Source organism: Lissotriton helveticus (genome assembly GCF_964261635.1).
Source record: "Lissotriton helveticus chromosome 1_1 unlocalized genomic scaffold, aLisHel1.1 SUPER_1_unloc_69, whole genome shotgun sequence".
NCBI lineage: Eukaryota > Metazoa > Chordata > Amphibia > Caudata > Salamandridae > Lissotriton > Lissotriton helveticus.
The window spans coordinates 690912-710616 of NW_027611713.1; the positions used below are offsets into that span (position 1 = coordinate 690912).

General features: G+C 44.8%; 1 pseudogene; it reads right to left on the bottom strand.

Annotated features, from left to right (window-relative positions):
• Positions 1-16137: 16137 nt before the first annotated feature.
• LOC144806388 (uncharacterized) lies at positions 16138-19560 on the bottom strand (annotated as a pseudogene).
• Between the last annotated feature and the right edge of the window lie 145 nt (positions 19561-19705).

The following is a 19705-nucleotide window of genomic DNA, read 5'->3' on the forward strand; positions in this document are numbered from 1 at the left end:
GTAGTCCTTAATGGAAAGGGCTACTATTGGGACATATAAACTTACATTTATATGTCCACCCCTTTAATATACTGCACCCTACCTCCTGGGCTGAGGAGGCCTACCCTAGGGGGTACTGACATATATTCAAGATCGTGCTTTGACTATGTGACTCATTGTGAGGGCAAGGTTGAGTTGGATCAGTTTGCACAGTTTCTGCAGTCTGTAATGGCAGGCCTGCGGTCAACTATTTACTCTGGTCACTCAGGAGGACAGAAATAGCGCTTCAGGCCCTGGTGACCCCTTTAATACCTATGCCCTGGGTACTCTTGGTACCACTTTACTAGGGACTTGTAGGGGGGTTAATGTCCTTGCAGTTGGGAGTACCAATGTGCTTCATCATGTTTAGGGAGAAAGCCCTGGCCCTGGGGCCTGGGCGGCAAGCTCCAGTGCACTTTCAGAGTCATAACTTTCAGCATTGGAGCAAAACGTGTGGGGGTGACCACAGGAAAAGGGCACTTTCTTACATGACCCCCGCATCCCCAGCCATAAGGTGATGAGCAACTAATCTATTCCCATGTAAGGACATGGAAAGGCCGTCTGGTCTGTATACCACTGTGAAGTCCATACCCTTTTAGGGAAAAGAACCACCTCAGAAATGTGGGGGCCTCTCCTCTCATCTGCATCAGCCCTCGAAGAGGCCTGTGGTAGGTGTGAACCTTGAAGTGCGTCCCCAACAGGTAGGGTCTCAGCTTCTTCATGGACCAAACTACTGCAAAGGCTTCCCCTTTAATTGTACTCCAACTCTGCTTTCTAGTGAGGAGTCACCTTCTAATATTGGCAACTGCTTGATCATGGCCGTCATCATTTGTTTGTGGCAACACTGCCCCAATCCAATGTTCATAAATGCTGTTTTGGACAATAAACTCCTTTCCATACTCCGGTGCCTTCAGGAGACAGGTTCGGAGCACATAACCTCCTTTAGGGTGTCAAAAGACTTTTGGCATCCTGTGTTCCAGATGACCTTCTTAGTCTGCTTTTTGGAGGTAACTACAGTGAGTGGTGCCACAATGGTCTCATACCCCTTCACAAACCTCCTATAGTACCCAGAAAAGCCAGGAAAAAACCTGACTTGTGTCTGGGTCTTGAAAGCCTCCCACTCCGCAATGATCTGGATCTTGGGTTTAGAGGTTGCACTTGGCCTCCACCTACAAGGTGGCCCACGTAGACTACAGAAATCGGCCCTATCTGTAACTTACTGGCCTTTTGAAACTTCCCTTAGGTGGACCAGGTGATCCTTCCGGGATGAAACTAAATACAGCAATATCATCCATATATGCTGCACTACAGTTGTCCAGTCCTGAAAGAACTCGATTCATCAACCCTTGGAAAGTGGCAGGCCATTTTACAAACCAAAGGTCATTATCTTAAATTGAAAACGGTCCTCAGGTGTTGAAAATGCTGACTTCGATATTCCTCCTTGGGTGAGTTCAATCTACCAGTACCCTGATGTTAACTCAAAAGTACTTAAGAAGTTAGCTTAACCCAGTCGAACAATTTTTTTTATTTTTTAGAGTTTTATATAGCGCAAACTTGGCCCAAAGATATCAGGTATCAGAGCACTTTACATAGCACCAGTTTCGTTACACAAGGACACATTCATTTTTGTTAGGCATAGGGAGATTAAGTGATTTGCAGAGATGAGGATTTTTTAAGAGAAGGAGACATAATGAAAGAACGTTTCAGGGAACGTGGTTATAATCCACAGGTGATTGAAGCGGCTTTTGTGAAGGCTAGCACCATCAGCCATGAGTCGCTACTGGTACCTAAGACCGATAAACCTGAAGAACAGGAGGTTATCAGATTTATCTCTACTTACCATGCCAGTTCGTGGCAGATACAGAAAAGCTTAAAAAAAAACTGGAATGTGTTACTCACTGAACAGACACTTACCGAGGTTTTAGGTAGTAACCCAAGCATTACCTATCTGAAGGCTGATTCTCTTAAGGACAAGCTGAGCAGAAATGAGGTTAATATTACATCTAGGAAGACTCATGAGATAAAGGGCTTTTTCACTTGTATGAAGTGTAAAGCTTGTAAGTTCAGCAGCAATGTCAAATCAGTCTATTATCCTATAGAAGACAGGGAAAAACAGATTACACAACACCTTAACTGCCTCTCTGATCATGTGATATATGTGCTGGTATGTCCATGTGCCAAAAAGTATTTAGGGAGCACTATGTTCCCTGCGAAAAAACGTATTCTTGAGCACATGAGGGCGATCGACAATAGGGACCAAAGCTCGCCGGTCGCCCGTCAGTTTGAAGAAAAACACAAGGGCAACCGCAACCTATTGAAATTCTTTGTGATTGATAGAATTCCAAACATGAGGAGGGGTGGCGACAGAATACGCAGGTTGCGTCAATTGGAGAGCAAATATATTCTTGACCTCGATACACGCATCCCAGGAGGGCTAAATTCTGAAGAAGAACTTAAATGGTATTTGGGAGAGTAAACTATACAATGGTCTGCCTATAATGATGTACATATGTATATATCACGTCAGTTGTTTTCTCAAACTCCTAGCAATGATTCTACTGTTTTTAAATCACTTCATATTGTATTTGTTTCTTTTTACACATTTTTTTGAAGGCCGCTTGTACATGGCATTAGCAGTCCTGATGTGCCGTTCTTGTTTCTCTATAGGTGACACATATCTGTGGAGAATAGACCGGGCAGAAGATGTGATCAACCCATGGGGTCATGTTCATAATTTCCCACTTGGGACTTAAGGACACATCATCATGATTTTGGTTTTATATATAATTTTGACTATTTCTTGACTATGATTGACCTTAGAAACTGTGTGACCTAATCTGTTTCCATGATTCCCTTGGGACCTAGTAGGTAGACCCTCCCCCACTGGGGTATGGGGGCCCTCACAGCCCGATTTCTCATTGTCACCAATATGCACTTGTCTATTATATGTGCTTCGTGCTGCCTTGAATGTGATTGTATGAACATGGCAGCATGGATTCTTTCAGGATTTTTTAATGATTTTTGCACAATTAGAAAGGTTTCTTTCCCCACTTGGGACAAGTAATATTCCGATCTGTTATGGTGTGGGTATTTGACACACTATTCTATATTGTTGATATTTTGCTAGAGGTGACAGCATATATCATTGCAAGAGTTAGACAGTCGAATGGCTATGTCTTTTACTTTGGCACATTATCATTAGTACTTGACCATGCCAAGATGGCCGCTGTGTTTTACTTCATGCACATTGTCCTTTGTTTATGTTTATACACGAAGGTTTGAAAACTTTATTTAAATGTTTAATTTGCTAACACTACTCACCCGTGACCAAGGCGAGTTGTCGCTGAAACGCGTTGGGGGTTTAGTTCCATGAACTGTGTTCCATGCTGGAATAAAATGATATATACCCACGAACTTTGTTGGATGGTATAATTGGATGGTGAACATTTACTGGATTTCGAGTGCATTTTCACGCTTGTTAGCGTGTGGTGAAACGTAATATATATATATATATATATATATATATATATATATATATATATAAATAAGAAGCTACAGCCTGATAGATCTCTGACTGATCAGTTCTATACCACAGTGGAAGGGTATCCTTACAGCTCCTCATACAGTATTTTAAGAACTGGGGCTGAGGTAGCACCTTCGGGGGGCTAAAGACTTGACAGAGAGAAACATAAAATCCTTTAAAGTTTCTTGGCCATCTAGAGAATAGTCCCACGTCCCATCTCTCTGGCCGTAACCCTTTGGCCAGGATTGGAGCTAGGAATTTACCGATAGCGTGCCTAGCCTGAACTTGAGAAAAGGAGCCCTTTTCTTGGATAGCGAAAGTGAGTCAAGGTAAGTGGATAGTAATGTCTCTGGGCTACTGCGATCTTCTCTAATGAGATGTAATTTGGAAATGTGGGTGGTGCAAGCCCCTATTGTTTCTTTTAGGGCTAGAATTTCCCTCTGAAGTTCTAGGTTAGTTGGTATTGTTTCAGTATTCGTCACCCTGCAACCACCGAGGTGAAGAGTCGTATCCATCCCACCAGGGGCTATGCCCATAGGTCGCGAGCTCTCCTTGTGAATGGGTGTGTCTGACGTAACTGGTTGTTCTTCGAGGGATGCAATTCTATTGCTCAAGGTAGGTTTACTAAAATCCCACCTTGGGCTTCGCTATGAATGCCCGGGGAGTCGGTAGGGAACGCCTCGATATCTTCAGTGTGATACCAAAGGGGACGATGCGCGGAGCGTTGGAGCAAATCAAACACTCACCACCAGGCAACTGATCTGAGTTTAATCCATCATCATTCTTTAGCTCACTCCACCACCCCAGTTCAAACATGGCCATATGCAAATCAGTCTGACCCTGTGCCTCATATCTTCAGTGACTTTCGCCAGCCGTTTCTTGCTAACTACCTTTTTGAATAGGCTTGGTATACTGCCAAGCCTGGAGTAACAGATGCAGCTGTAGAGGAGGTGGAGGTTTGGGGGGCCCTCGGGAAGGGAGCAGATGTAATAGTAGATGGTATTGATGTCGTAAGCAAGTTCTCACAATCAGATAGTATGGATTCTATTCGGTCCACCACATTCCCCCAACGTTCCCAGTCCCTCTCAAGCCCAGGGCTAGGATTCAGAGTCTGTTTCCTAGTCTTTTTCTTTAGTGCGCCTCCCAGCCCCCCCTCAATTACTTTCCTTTTCCCCATAGTTAAGCAGGAGCGCAAGAAGATGAGAGAAAAAGACCAAGAATAACTAGCTGACCACTATTAGGGGATCTGTTTTATAGCTTGGTGGAAGTCAAAGTCAGTCACAGTACCCTTAGCGTGTGGGGTAAGCCTTCAGTTGCAGGTTTCAGGGGTGTGGGCAAGCCCAGCCTCTGATGGGCGCAGACGGGCCCATCCATGCATGTCCTGCGCTGCGGGAGCCCTGCCGCAAATTTAAGCGCCTCCTGGCTCACTCTGCTGCCGTCATCGGCCCCAAGGGATACTGGGCACTGTAGTCCTTTGGCCCAGGGTAGTGTAGTTGCAACGAGGTCTGCAAAATGGACTTCCCGCCCTGCGGGAGCCCTGGAGCGAATTTCAGCGCCTCCTGGCGCTTTCTGCTGCCATTGTGGGTCACAAGGGATGCTGGGCACTGTAGTCCTGTGGCCTAGGGAAGTGCGTTTCCAACAAGGTCTGCAAAATGGGCTTCACGCGCTGCGGGAGCCCTGCCACAAATTTAAACACCTCCTGGTGCACTCTGCTGCCGTCGTCAACCCCAAGGGATGCTGGGCACTGCAGTCTTGTGGCCCAGAGAAGTGCAGTGGCAACAAGGTAAGGAGACACCTCTATTCGCTTTGGCGCCTTCTTCTCTAGGCTGCAGTAGGCGCGCAGCGCTTTTAAATGCTAATAATTACTCGTTTTTGTATGTGTGTTAAAAAGTGATTTCTCACCTGGTTTTTAAACAGCGCGGTAGCGCCCACATTCTTGCACTATAATTGTGCCCCCCACCGCTTGCAGAAGTGGAGCGCTATCACCGGCATCATTATTGTGGTCAGGAAGTTTGGGCCGCCATATTGGGGCTGCTGCCTTGCAGCGCGCCACCTGACTCAGCGCTCTAGTTCTCCATGTGGAGAACGAGGAGGCTGCACTTAAGGCGAGCTGGTGGGAGCTGCTCGACCTTTCGGTAAGGAGACACCTCTATTCGCTTTGGCGCCTTCTTCTCTAGGCTGCAGTAGGCGCGCAGCGCTTTTAAATGCTAATAATTACTCGTTTTTGTATGTGTGTTAAAAAGTGATTTCTCACCTGGTTTTTAAACAGCGCGGTAGCGCCCACATTCTTGCACTATAATTGTGCCCCCCACCGCTTGCAGAAGCGGAGCGCTATCACCGGCATCATTATTGTGGTCAGGAAGTTTGGGCCGCCATATTGGGGCTGCCGCCTTGCAGCGCGCCACCTGACTCAGCGCTCTAGTTCTCCGTGTGGAGAACGAGGAGGCTGCACTTAAAGCTCGCCCCCTCGCGCAGCGGTGACGCGCAGCGGAGGCGCCTGACTCGTGCCTGAGTGAAGCCAGAGTCCTGCCCGTCTGCGCCCGTCAGCGTCCCGGAGGCGTTTCGGTCGGCGGGTGGGGCTTTGCTATTCCAGCATGTGCAAAGCTGATGCACCTATTGTGCGCTATACGTTCGAGGAGCTGTGCTCTCTAAATCATCGGGAGAGCCGCTGCTGCTCTGTCTTCCCTGTCCGCCACAGAGGTAAGTCTCGTTGCCCTTGTTGTGGCTGGCGTCCCAACCGGGCGCTGTCATCTGCCCCCATTAGTAACATAGCTGGCGCAGAGTATTCCTGCATGCTGCTAAACACCAGATCGGCGTGCAGTCATGCGCAAGACATCTTCGAGCTTCTCGATACAGAGAAGCCGCTCTGTTTAATGTTGACCGAGACTTGGTGGGGAGAGTCCTCTAACCCTGACGTGGCGATGGCAATTCCGCCTGATTATAACATCTTCAGGAAGGATAGAGCCAAGGGAAGGGGCGGAGGGGTCGCACTGGTGGTGAAGAAGGGCACGATGTGTACCGTCTTGCCTACGGAGGACATCCGCGGCTCGGAATCGCTTGCCTTTTCAATCACGCTAGCGCCGCACCAATCAATGAAGGGACTTCTGGTCTATCGACCCCCTGGTCCGCCCGGAACGTTCTTTGCAGACCTCGACTCGGTGTTGCTGGGACTGGCCCTGAGAGCAGAACACTGTATAGTAGCAGGGGACTTTAACTTTCGGATGGACGATCCGTCTGACCCCGCTGCTATAAAGCTTTCCGAGGCCATGATCCCGCTGGGTCTTATTCCTTATTTGCAGGGGCCGACTCACGTTAAGGGGCATACGCTTGACCAGGTCTTTTCTACATCTCCTTTGGTGGTGAAAGAGACTCTCCCGGTTCTGTGGTCTGATCATTGGCTTGCCAAATTTGCAATCAGTGGCACTGCCAGGTCGTCCATTCCTGTCCCACAGCAACGGGGACGAGCGTTCAGAGCATTCAACAGAGTGACCCCTGAGATGCTAGCTCAGGCTGCTTTGGATCATCCCTGTCTTCTCTCCGGTGAGCTGGAGAGAGATTTGGAGTCCCTGCAAGCATGGCTTTCCGATAGGCTTAATGACCTGGCCCCGGTGTTGCCCCCCCGCTTGACATCAAAGTGGGTTTCGGCCCCTTGGTTCACCACTGCACTGTGGGCTAAGCGGCAGCAGTGTAAGGTAGCCGAAAGGGCCTGGCGGGCACACTATGATAGCATGGACAGGTTGGCCTACAAGGATGTGGTTAAGGCTTACCACCGGGATATCCGCCTTGAAAAAAAAGCCTATCTTGCGGGGAGAATTGAAGCGGCCTCTAACTCCTGCAAGGAGATTTTTACCATAGTCAGAGAATTTATTTCTCCTCGGACCATTACATCGGAAGACCCACGAGATCTTACATGACACCCAGTCCGGCTTCCGCTCAAACCGTAGCACCGAGACCGCGCTCCTTGAGGTTTCTGAAACCATCAAAGGGGTGTTGGATACCGGGCGCAAAGTCATTTTGGTGTTGTTGGACTTGTCGGCGGCTGTTAGCTGGTTTTCGTCCTTTCTAGCTGGCCGCCGGCAAACGGTCTGGACATCGCCTGACACCGCCGTGATGCCGCCTTTGGGAGTCGGAGTCCCTCAGGGCTCTATATTGAGCCCGACCCTCTTTAACATCTTCATGACCCCTTTGGCGGCGGTGGCGGAGTCGTTTGGTGCCCGGATCGTGTCGTATGCCGACGACACCCAGCTCCTCTTTTCTTGCGAGAGAGGGGCAGACTTTGACGGGGAGAGTATCCGGAATTGCCTTGGGGCTGTGTTCACATGGTTCCAACTGAACAGCCTCAAGTGCAATTCCGATAAGTCCGAGGTACTCTTTTTTGGGTGCGACTCGGAGCCCAGCTGGCAGGCCTGGTGGCCCATCGATATGTTCCCTCCGTCCTGTTCTTCCCCTATGGCTAAGAACTTGGGGGTTAAGATGGACAAGGGGCTGACGATGAAAGCCCAGATCCTTGGGGTGACCGGCACTTGTTTCGGTCTATTAAAGATGCTGCGGAGGTTCTTGCCTCTTTTGTCGGAGCACAGGAAGCTGACTGTGCAGGCTCTGGTAGGCTCCAGGTTGGATTATGCCAACATTCTTTACCTGGGCCTACCAGAGTACCTGTTGCAGCGGCTTCAAGTTGCGCAGAATGCGGCGGCCAGGGCCATTTTTGGTCTAAACAGACGTGCCAGCGTCTCGGGTCTATTGCTGACGCTGCACTGGCTACCCATTCGCAAACGGATCGCCTTTAAGGCTATGACTTTGGCCTACAAGGCTCTCCACGCTGTGGGAGCAAAGCATCTCCAAAAGAAACTGGCCTTTTACCATCCGGCTCGCTCTCTGAGGTCAGAATCTCTACTCCTGGCGGTTGTCCCTCGAGTTAAGAGAGCGCGCCTGGGCGGCCGTTCTTTCAGCTTATGCCTATACATTTGCTGGCTCCACAGATGTGGAACTCGCTTCCGCTCCCACTTCGGGGGGCTACTAGTCTTCTTGACTTTAGGAGAGGTCTTAAAACCTGGTTGTTTACCCAGTAGGCCTCCCAGCAGTTCCTTTTTTACCTGTTTGTTTTGTACTCTCTTTTTACTGTGTTATGTTATTGCGAATCAGTTCTCCTTACCTAAAGCGCCGGGACACTCTTTTTGAGTAACCGTTGCGCTATACAAAAAAAAAAAAAAAAATAACATAACATAACAAGGGCTGCAAAATGGGCTTCCCACACTTCTGGAACCCTGCCTCAAATGTAAACGCCTCCTGACGCGCTCTGCTGCTGTCGTCGGCGCCAAGGGATGCTGGGCACTGTAGTCCTGTGGCCTAGGGAAGTGCGGTGGCAGCAAGGTCTGTCAAATGGGCTTCAGGTGCTGTGGGAGCCCTGCCTGGTGCGCTCTGCTCCCATCGTCTGCCCCAAGAGATGCTGGGCACTGTAGTCCTGTGGCCCAAGGAAGTGTGGTGACAACAAGGTCTGCAAAATGGGCTTCCTGCCCTGCAGGAGCCCTGCTGCAAATTTAGGAACCTTCTTGCACGCTCTGCTGCCGTCGTTGGCCCCAAGGGATGCTGGGCACTGTAGTCCTGTGGCCCAGGGAAGTGCGGTGGCAACAAGGTCTGCAATACAGGCTTCCCGTGCTGGGGTTTTCCAGCTTTGCAGAGAGTTTTTAAAGGGATCTTCGAAACCAACCTTCTGCAGCATTGTTTACTATATTTTCACTTTGGGCAGTATCGCCAAGATCTTTGCTGCTGAGGTAGTTACATATACCCCTATTCTGCTCATTCATGCTCTCTTTTGCTCCCCCTGCTCCTAGCTGTAGAGTCTATTTGGGAAGGCTCACCCCTCTCATCCTGCTTCTCATCATGCTTCTCCCGGTGTCCACTAGTTCTGTTCTCGTCTTGGGGCTCCTGCATCTGCACGGTCCCAGTCCCAGGACCTAGTCCAGGCCGCAATACAGGGCCTCTGAACAGATAAGCAATCATGGGACCGGTGAGGCCCTGCTGGGGCGCAGCTCCTCCCTTCCAATTCCTCTCTAGAGCAAATATATATTTTTCCTAAATATGGATACAATTTTACTACTTCCAATTTCTCTTTTCCAGGAACCAATTCTAATTTTTTCTGACCTCACATCCTTTATCACAAAAAATCATAACTTTGCTTTTTAAAATATGTATTTTTAGATAATAATCCTCTGTGTACCTAATTAGCTCACCAAGTCGTCTTTGCAGTCCAATTGGGGTTAAATCCATTATTATGGCATCATTTGCGTATAGAGCATCTTCCTTCCAGGCTGTTGTCTGGCCTCGACATCCATGTTGCCAAGTCGTTGTCTCCGCTCCAGCTCCCATCTCCACCACGACACGTGCGGCTATCCCATCTGCTGTAGGGCTGTTCATGTGCTGGGTCGCTCTTCCTCGGTCACCGCTGAGTTTTTTAGCTTCATCCTAGTTGATGAGTGCACCCCCAGACGGCAGCAATTGGGGTAAGTCAGAGCGCTGTACAGCTTTGTGCATGCCAGTAGTAGCTCCTGCTGTCCTGTCGCGATCTTACATGCAGGGACAGAATTGCCTGTCTTTTTATTTAAAAGCCTCAGCAAGTTCTCCAATATGTCCGATAACATTATTCACATGCTGCGGGGGGCTAATGACAGGGGGGACCCAACTGGTCTAGGTGTGAGTAGCTGCAAGCGGTTGCCTCAGCCGACCGCCATCTTGCTTCCCTGCATGAGTCCACAATGGGCCACTCTTAGAAGGGAGTTGTTCCTATGTGGATGGCATAATCCAGGAATAAATTGTGGAATGCTTACAGTTGGTACACAAGAAGAGTGTACTCGTCGAGGGCGGGTAGTTATGAAACTACTACAGCAAACTAACAAAAGTAAAGTAAAGTAGGAACTAATAAAAATATGGTTGTCAGCTATACGAAAGAGTAGTTAACTCTTTAAGAAGCATTGGCATAGCCAATAGGTCTCGCTTTTAGGACCTTACAAGTATTCAGTTATGCAGCACAATATCCTTGGAGCAACAACATCAACTGTTGCGTGGCTAAACACTTATAAGGTCCCAAAGGCGACCTATTGGCTATGCCAATCCTTGCTTTTTTTTACCTCCAGCCATGCCGAAGTTAAGGGGCCATCAGGCGTCCTTTTGTTTGAATCTCTTGACTGGAGGCGGCCTGGAACGTCACACATATGTAAATACCACTGAAGGGAAACACAGGCACACAGCTTGCTATCTCTTCACAGGTACTTCAGAGAGGATTGTTTTTGCCTTTGTTCTGTTCCTGTGTAGAAGTGCAGACACTGTAAAACTCATATGGGGTGGTCTGTCCCAGTATTTACACAAATAATTCAAATAGCACTATTTTATTTGTTTTATAGCCCTACGTAGAGACGTCATGTGCGTCATGATGTCACTTGCATAGTGTCTAACTTGGTGAGTCCCCCCACTTCTTTTCATAGGACTTGTGCCCTGGCAGCACCTGCCACTTCCGTAACGGGTCCTACCAACATCCTCGATCCCTTAATTTGAACAAGATTGAATTTTACCCATTAACACATTTTATATGATAGCATGTAAAGGACGGGCCCTTGTTTTTTTTTTAAGTTTAATATATGAGTTTATTAGCAAAGTTCAAAATTATGCAATATATATAAAAACGAAGTATTTGTTACATTCAAAGAACGTTATATACAAGCAATCAGATATATATGAGAAATATAAAAAAAGAGAAAGGGGAGGAAAGGGAAGGTAAAGAAAACCTAAAAAGGGGAGAGGAAGGGGGTAAGGAAAGGAAGAATATCCATACTACTATAATCTGAACTCTATAATAGCTTTAAGTAAAAAGAATTACACATAGAAAACAATTCTATATGCATAAAAAACAATGGTAAGAAATATAAATATCAAGTTACAGTAAGGGTAAATATCTAAGGGAATAAAAACAGTATGTGTTTAAATAAACAACAACAACTAGTAAATCACAGAGGTTTTCGAACTTCATTAGAGAATTGAACTGAAAGAGTGCTATGTGAGGCAATGTAAGATAAATATGTGGATATAAGGTGCCATAAATGATTTCTCACTGCTTGGAATCTTCTTTCTTGAGGCGGAAAGCCGGGAGGTGAAGAGGTTCGTTGTTTTAAATCTTGTTCAGGCTGAATGTTGGTGTTGTGACTTTTAGCTAATTTTTATTTGGGCACTACTTACCACTGCACTCACAAGGGACACACCTGCACTTCTTACATTCACAAGGGAAAGCACCTGAACTTCTTTCATTCACAAGGGGCAGCACCTGAACTTCTTTCATTCACAAGGGGCAGCACCTGCACTTCTTTCATTCACAGGGGACAGCACCTGCACTTCTTTCATTCACAGGGGACAGCACCTGCACTTCTTTCATTCACGAGGGAGAGCACCTGCACTTCTTTCATACACAGGGGACAGCTTCTGCACTTCTTTCATTCCTAGGGTGCAGCACCTGTACTTCTTTCATTCACAGGGGACAGCACCTGCACTTCTTTCATTCACATGGGACAGCACCTGCACTTCTTTCATTCACAAGGGACCACACCTGAACTTCTTTCACAAGGGACCACACCTGTACTTCTTTCATTCACAGGGGACAGCACCTGTACTTCTTTCATTCACAAGGGACAGAACCTGCAATTCCTTCATTTACATGGTAGACACCTGCACTTCTTCATTCACAAGGGACAGCACCTGCACCTCTTCCATTCACAAGGGAGAGCACCTGCACTGCCCAGTATCGGTAGGATACCTGTAATGGGAGAGTACGGCACTTCTGAGTAGCAAGCAGGTACTCTGGAGAGTGAGTACCCGCAGTTCTGTAGTTCCCTTTAAAGCACTGCCAATCAGAAACCTGGCTCTGCACTTTGAAGAATGAATGCCATGGACGGAGGTGGAGACCAGTAAAAAGAAAAGAGCAAATGTTGTGAAGGAAGTGACCCAACTAGGGCCATCGGGTCACTCTCGGCCTAAACTTTAATGACACAGTAGAGAATGGAAGCAAACTAGTTTATTCACAAAGTACCCTGCACTGGAAATCAATCTGACCATCCTCCTATGATGGCTGACGAGGGACTGACCCTTATAGTCATAAAGTTACATTATGTATGTTGCGGAGCCCACAAAGACCCGCCTATTATGGAAAAACACTGGTAGCCGTCATAATACAATGGGGGTACAGAACATACATTTCGATTCCACAGCCTGGCACAAGTTATCTACTGCCCAAGGTCATCTATCTTATCCTCCCCACTAGACAGGTGGGAGAAGGCCTCTATGTAACAGAAAAAGCATGCATTAACAAGCAAGATTCAACCTTTGAGAAACAAAACTTACCAAGGACCATTTCTGGTAAAGGTTTCAAGTAAAAGTTTGGATTATAATACAAAATGGCGTCTTCGAAAGCTAAAATGGTGGAACAGATGTCAACCTACCTAACGTAACATCTCTACTTATTAATTGCATATGCATACAGCAAGAATATATTACGAAATAGCTACTTAAATGCTACCATAATATCAGGTAAAATACGAGTAATATGGGAGTAATACATTTCAACTCTAACAGACCCTCCTTTTAGCATTTATTAGCTAACACGGACATCTTTATTCTTGCTATCAGGTAAAGGTTGTTACAATTCTAGAAGTAGAGACAATAGATGAATACAGGCGATAACATGTCAAGTACAAATATATGTATATATGCATAGCAAACGAGTGGAAGAAAATGACACTAAACATCAGTAGTACGAGTAACATGAGGAACAGAACCTGCAAGAGAAGTAGTTGAACCAAAAACACTCATCTATTTGCATAATAGTATCAAGCTCCTTTTGAAGCATTATAGTTGAATTAATATCATGAACTGAAATCCTTTTGGGAGAGAAATATGTAGCACAGTATGAACAGCATAAGGGAAGACAGTGAATCAAGACACAGCAACAAATTAAAAGAACAATTAAATATATCACCTTTTCTAGAATCCAACCCCAACCACCAAATAAAGACCAACTCAAATAACCGCTCTCCATTCCTCGAACATTTTACAAAATGTCTAAAATATGCTGAGTGATATTCCTTTCCTTATTCGTGATACCGACCACACACTGCTCTCCTATTATTGCGCAAGCACCACCGCTCTTAGCTAGAATAAAATTGACCGCATATCTCGTTTGCTCAGAGTATATGCACATACTGAAAGCACAGTCCTGGGCACACGTAATAAGGTTATAACAATGGTTGAAATGTCTCGTATTGTACGAATATCTGTGGTCGACACCAGTATAATATGCAAATGTATTTAATAATACAACAAAGAAAAACAACCAGCCAACAGGTGTTTTGTCACATAAGGGAAGTAACCCGTGACTTCTTCAGGGCTGGGGAAGATACCAAACATATAGTAAAATAATAGAAAATCATAGAATTAGTTGTTGCAAAAACCAAGATAAACACAACAATGGGGAAATGTATATCGAGACCACCAATAGCACGTGGAAAACCTAGGAAGAAAAGTGGACAGACAAATGTAAATGTGACTTAGTATGGAGACAGGCCCCGTGGCGTAAAAATCGTGACTGCACAAGGGAGAGAGCAAAAGAACCATTGTGGAATGATAATGAGAAACAATACTAACAAGTGGTGAATATTGGTGTTGGGGTGACATCAAAAGGTGGGAACATGAAATGCAATGTAAATAAATATACTTGAGCAAAATTACATGTTAATTCTTAACACAAACACACTAATTGCAAAATTCTATATGTAGTACAATGGAGAAAATGAGAGGAGAGACTCTTGAACATTACACATAATCAATGACAAGCTGAGTAGGGGAACAGATGTAATGGGAACCACAATTTATAGGGAAGAGACAAGTCATACACAATAGCTCTAAAAGGGAATTAAAGCACATGAGCCCAGAAGGGGAAGACTGCCATAGATGCAACTGACAGAAGTCCAGCCTTGTAAAATGATAGTCGCGAACATATGTGTCCCTACACCATACGTGTGAGAGTACTAACGTTGAAGTGAGGAGTTAGTCAATACCTGTGTGGCAGTGCAGACACTCATACACTCTCATTCATAGCTAAAAGAAGAAGAGTTTCAACCCTATGACGGGTCCCACAAATGCCTAAAGAGCAAACAGTTCACTACTGGAAGGTCTTAAACATCAGTTGTTTGTGATGTCACTGCCTCTCAGGGGCCGTTCCTCATGGGTGATGTGTTGGTCTATGCACGTTTCAGTGGCAACACCACCTTCTTCAGGACCAATCCTTGTTATAAAATGAATCTCAAACAACAAACCAAAATGGGTTAATCTGTAGCTACCAAGCCAGTGGAGAAATAATTTCAAGTATGACAATTCGAACAGCCTTCGTGCAGCCTTTAGCAATGCCTCCAAATATTGGAACAGTGTACTGTCTGTGCAGGGAAGCGAATTATTGTTCTATAACAGGCCTTTTTGTGTAATTTCTTTTGCACAAATAGGAGTAGACTCAAATGGCTGTATATGTTGTGCATCCTTTCGCCAAGGTTCTATCCGTAAAAAACTTTACCAGCTCCACTGTGTTTATTACCACGGACAGACGTCGGCAAAACTCCTACTAATGGGCTCTGTTCTGGTCCGGCATGCCGGTTTGAGCATGCCAGACCGGAACAGAGCCCATTAGTCCCTTTTATTTTTTGTGTGAGTGATGCAAGAGAGGAATAGAGATCTAGACAAAATTAGCCTTTCTATTGCTTAATACACCGTAAATATGAAACACTTTGGGGCTTAGGGGCTGGATAAAGAACAACATCAGGAAACAAACGCAAATTTAAAGCACATTTTATTTATTCACTAAAATCTGTTTAAAAATGTAATTTCCAAGTTCCACATATCGGTTTAAAAATATTTACACTTTCAGGGCCAGATGTAGGTAGGCATTTACCGGTCGGTAACGGCCGAATTCGGCCGTTACTGACCGGTAAATGGAATTTGAGATGTAGGGGGCATATTTTAACAGAATCGGTAAATTTACCGATCGGTAAATTAACGATTCTGTAAAGTACCGAATCGGTATTATTACCGATTCGGTAAATTTGATATGTAGGTGGGACTCTTCTGAGTCCCACAAGCCTTACCAAATCGGTATTTTACCATCAAATTCAATTTGATGGTAAAATACCGATTCCGGTGTGCATGCACATGTGTGCATGCACACCTGTGCCATATGACAGGCAGACCTGCCCTTAGGGCAGGTATGCCTGCCAGATGGCACCCGAACCTGTTTTGGGGGTGCTAGAGGGTGTCAAAGTGACACCCCCTGCACCCTTGTGAAATTCGGTATTTACCGATTCGGTAAATAACGATTCGGTAATGCCCATTCATTCCTATGGGCTTCAAAGCCCATAGGAATGAATGGGCATTACCGGTCGGTATTTACCGAATCGGTAAATACCGACTTTTACAGATTCGGTAAATCCACATCTGGATTTACCTACATCTCCCTCCTTATATTTTACCGATTCATAAATACCGAATCTGTAACATTCGGTATTTATGAGTCGGTAAAATATATTTATCTACATCTGGCCCTTAGTCATTTCCGAGTTTAGTTACAAACTGATAGTGGGAAAAACACATGATGTATAAAAACGGATACCAAAATCTTTTTACATTATTTTATGTTTCTTGTTTTTAAATCAGGTCGTCGACTTTTCATGTGAAAATTGTTATAAGGGCCTGACATCACTTCTTGTGACGCACCACATGTGACGTCATTGTGATTTGCATATGATAATGGGCTCCTTCACTATTTTCCTTCCTTGTGCCCTGTTTATTGGCATGACATGGGTCTATAGCTATTAAAAATAAATATACAAATTCACAGGTATTCTTCCCGTTTTTTCTGGTGATGTCACACATTGACATGTATTCGGCTGCTTCTTCTATTTTTAGGTGAATAAAGATCACTTGCTGTTCCCCCCTTCCATTTCTCTCTTTTTATCCCCCTTTCTTTGTTTCTCTCGCTCTCTTTATCTCTCCCCCTCTCTATCTCCCACACACTCCTGTTAGCTTTAGCTTCATGAATGTCACTTTCACTTCTGGCATTCATAAAACAAATCCTTCAGAACATTTGAGACCAAGGGACAATCAGTGTGGAAGACGAGTTGCTGGGAGTGCAACTGATTGTCCTGAGACATATATGCTTTTGATGTGAGATTTCACTATTTCACCAAATTATTCAGAGTCTGCTGCTTACAGTGGCTCAATTCTGGTAAAAAGTAGAGTATGGCAAGTCACCAAATGAATAGAGAAAGCCAAGCTTGAGAGGAGCCACGCGTCACACTGTGTTATAAGGCCTGAGGCACAAGCTGATCCATCAACCGATAACAGTGTGTAAAAGGTGCAGCAAACATTACTTAAAAACAAGGTATATTCTCTTTTATATCTAAAAATAGGTTATTTCTTGAACACCGTTGCTTCGCTTTAGTTCATCACATCTACTGCTGCGGCATTTGTTAATAGTAATACATACATTTTACCAATGAAGCTTCCATCTCCAGAGCCCTGACAACATGTCCACTCTGGATGCGGTGGGTTTACAAGTTAGCTGAAAGTACCGCTGTTAGTCCCAGTATATTTCAGTGTTGCTTTTACAGGTAGTGTGATCAGATGCAATTGAATGTTTTTCTTTGTATCTCTTCTTCACCAAATAGAAATCAAGAATGTTCCTTTCCTTTTAGTCCACAATGTGCTCGTCTCCCATTGTGTGTCCTGATACATCATAATGCTTTGCTATGTGTACAGAAGTGAACAATCACGAATACAAACACTTTTTTAATTCTGCAAATACTGTTATCTGCTTTTCTTCTTTACTGCTAGTCCAGTCTTCTATAATCTGGTATTTCAATGTCCCACATAATTTGAATTTAATCTTTTTCTGTAATTCATTCCTCTCATAATAACTGCACTGTTCAGCTCTTGTCTATGTCCTCCGATGGGTCAATATTATTTTTGATGTTCTTAAAATCTTTTCGGGGTCTCTGCATCGATAGGATTATTTCCATTGAGTTAAATGAAGCAGTGTATTCACAGAGGGTTGTGTGGGATCGAACATTGATAAAAGCCCTTCTCACTTTCAGTGCCCTTCTGTTTTCCCCCGTGTGTGTTCGCTGATGGCTTTGTAGCTCTGATAATCGACTAAAACTCTTCCCACATTCATAGAACTTGAATTATTTTTCCCCTGTGTGAGTTTGTTGATGATACCTTAATGCTGACGAGAAGTGAAAACTACTGTCACATTCACTTCAATTATAGGGTTTTTCGCCAGTGTGCATTCGCTGATGTGTTTAGAGGTTTGATAAGTGACTAAAGCACTTTGCACATTCATTGCACTTGAATGGCTATTCCCCTGTGTGTGTTCGCTGATGAATCCTTAATGTTGAGTAACGACAAAAAATGCTTTCACATTCATTGCAAATATATCGTTTTTCCCCTGTGTCAGTTCGATGATGTGTTTCTAGATTTTCTAATTTACTAAAGCTCTTCCCACATTCACAGCATTTAAATGGCTTTTCTCCTGTGTGTGTTCGCTGATGATTTTGTAGGTGTGATGACTTACTGAAGCACTTTGCACATTCACTGCACTTCAATGGTTTTTCCCCTGTGTGTGTTCGCTGATGACTTTGTAGCACTGATAATTGACTAAAGCTCTTTAGACATTCATTGCACTTGAATGGTTTTTTTCCTGTGTGAGTTCGCAGATGATACCTTAATGCTGAAGAGAAGCGAAAACTACTGTCACATTCACTACAATGATAGGGTTTTTCCCCAGTGTGTGTTCGCTGATGACTGTTTAGGTCTGATAACTGACTAAAGCACTTTGCACATTCACTGCACTTGAATGGTTTTTCCCCCGTGTGTGTTCGTTGATGACTTTGAAGGTATGATAATCGACTAAAGCTCTTCACACATTCACTGCACTTGAATGGTTTTTCCCCTGTGTGTGTTCGCTGATGTCTTTGAAGGGTTGATAACTGACTAAAGCACTTTGCACATTCACTGCACTTGAATGGTTTTTCCCCTGTGTGTGTTCGCTGATGTCTTTGAAGGCTTGATAACTCACTAAAGCACTTTGCACATTCACTGCACTTGAATGGTTTTTCCCCTGTGTGTGTTCGCTGATGACTTTGAAGGCTTGATAACTCACTAAAGCACTTTGCACATTCACAGCACTTGAATGGTTTTTCCCCTGTGTGTGTTCGCTGATGACTTTGAAGGCTTGATAACTCACTAAAGCACTTTGCACATTCACTGCACTTGAATGGTTTTTCCCCTGTGTGTGTTCGCTGATGACTTTGAAGGCTTGATAACTCACTAAAGCACTTTGCACATTCACTGCACTTGAATGGTTTTTCCCCTGTGTGTGTTCTCTGATGACTTTGAAGGCTTGATAACTGACTAAAGCTCTTCCCACATTCAATGCAAAGGTATGGCTTTTCCCCTGTGTGTGTTCGCTGGTGTCTATGTAGTTTTGATAACCTACTAAAGCTCTTGACACATTCACTGCACTTGAATGGTTTTTGTCCTGTGTACGTGTGCTGATGAACCGTGCGTAGTGATGTCAAACTAAAGCTCTTGCTGCATGTGTATGATTCTTCTTTCTTGGTTAGTGTTTGTGGGTCGGGTATATATTTGTCTACATCCCTTGACTGCATTTCCTGATGGGCCGACATGGCTAATAAAGCACTTGTGTTTTTCTCACACACTTTATATGTGCACAGTATTTTGCATGTTTGATTTCTGTTTTAACAATAAAATACAATAGCCACCAAATATTTGCCACACTCCTAATACGTAGAATGTTTCTTTGTAGGCGATTGTGCCTTTAGATTGGATTATGGCTATGCACGAGTGCGGGTAAAGATGTATCTTCCTTCTGGGCGGTGCAAATCGAGACAGTCTGTTGTATTGTAGATATAAGAACTCCTCTTTCCTTTACCCGACAGTTGTCTGGCTCCGCTCTGTTGTGCTCTTCTCTGGTTACTGTGGTTTGGCCAGAAAGAGTTTACAATTCTCCTAGAGCACGGAATGATGGCTTGTCATCATTTTATAAAATAGAGCACTGAGGTA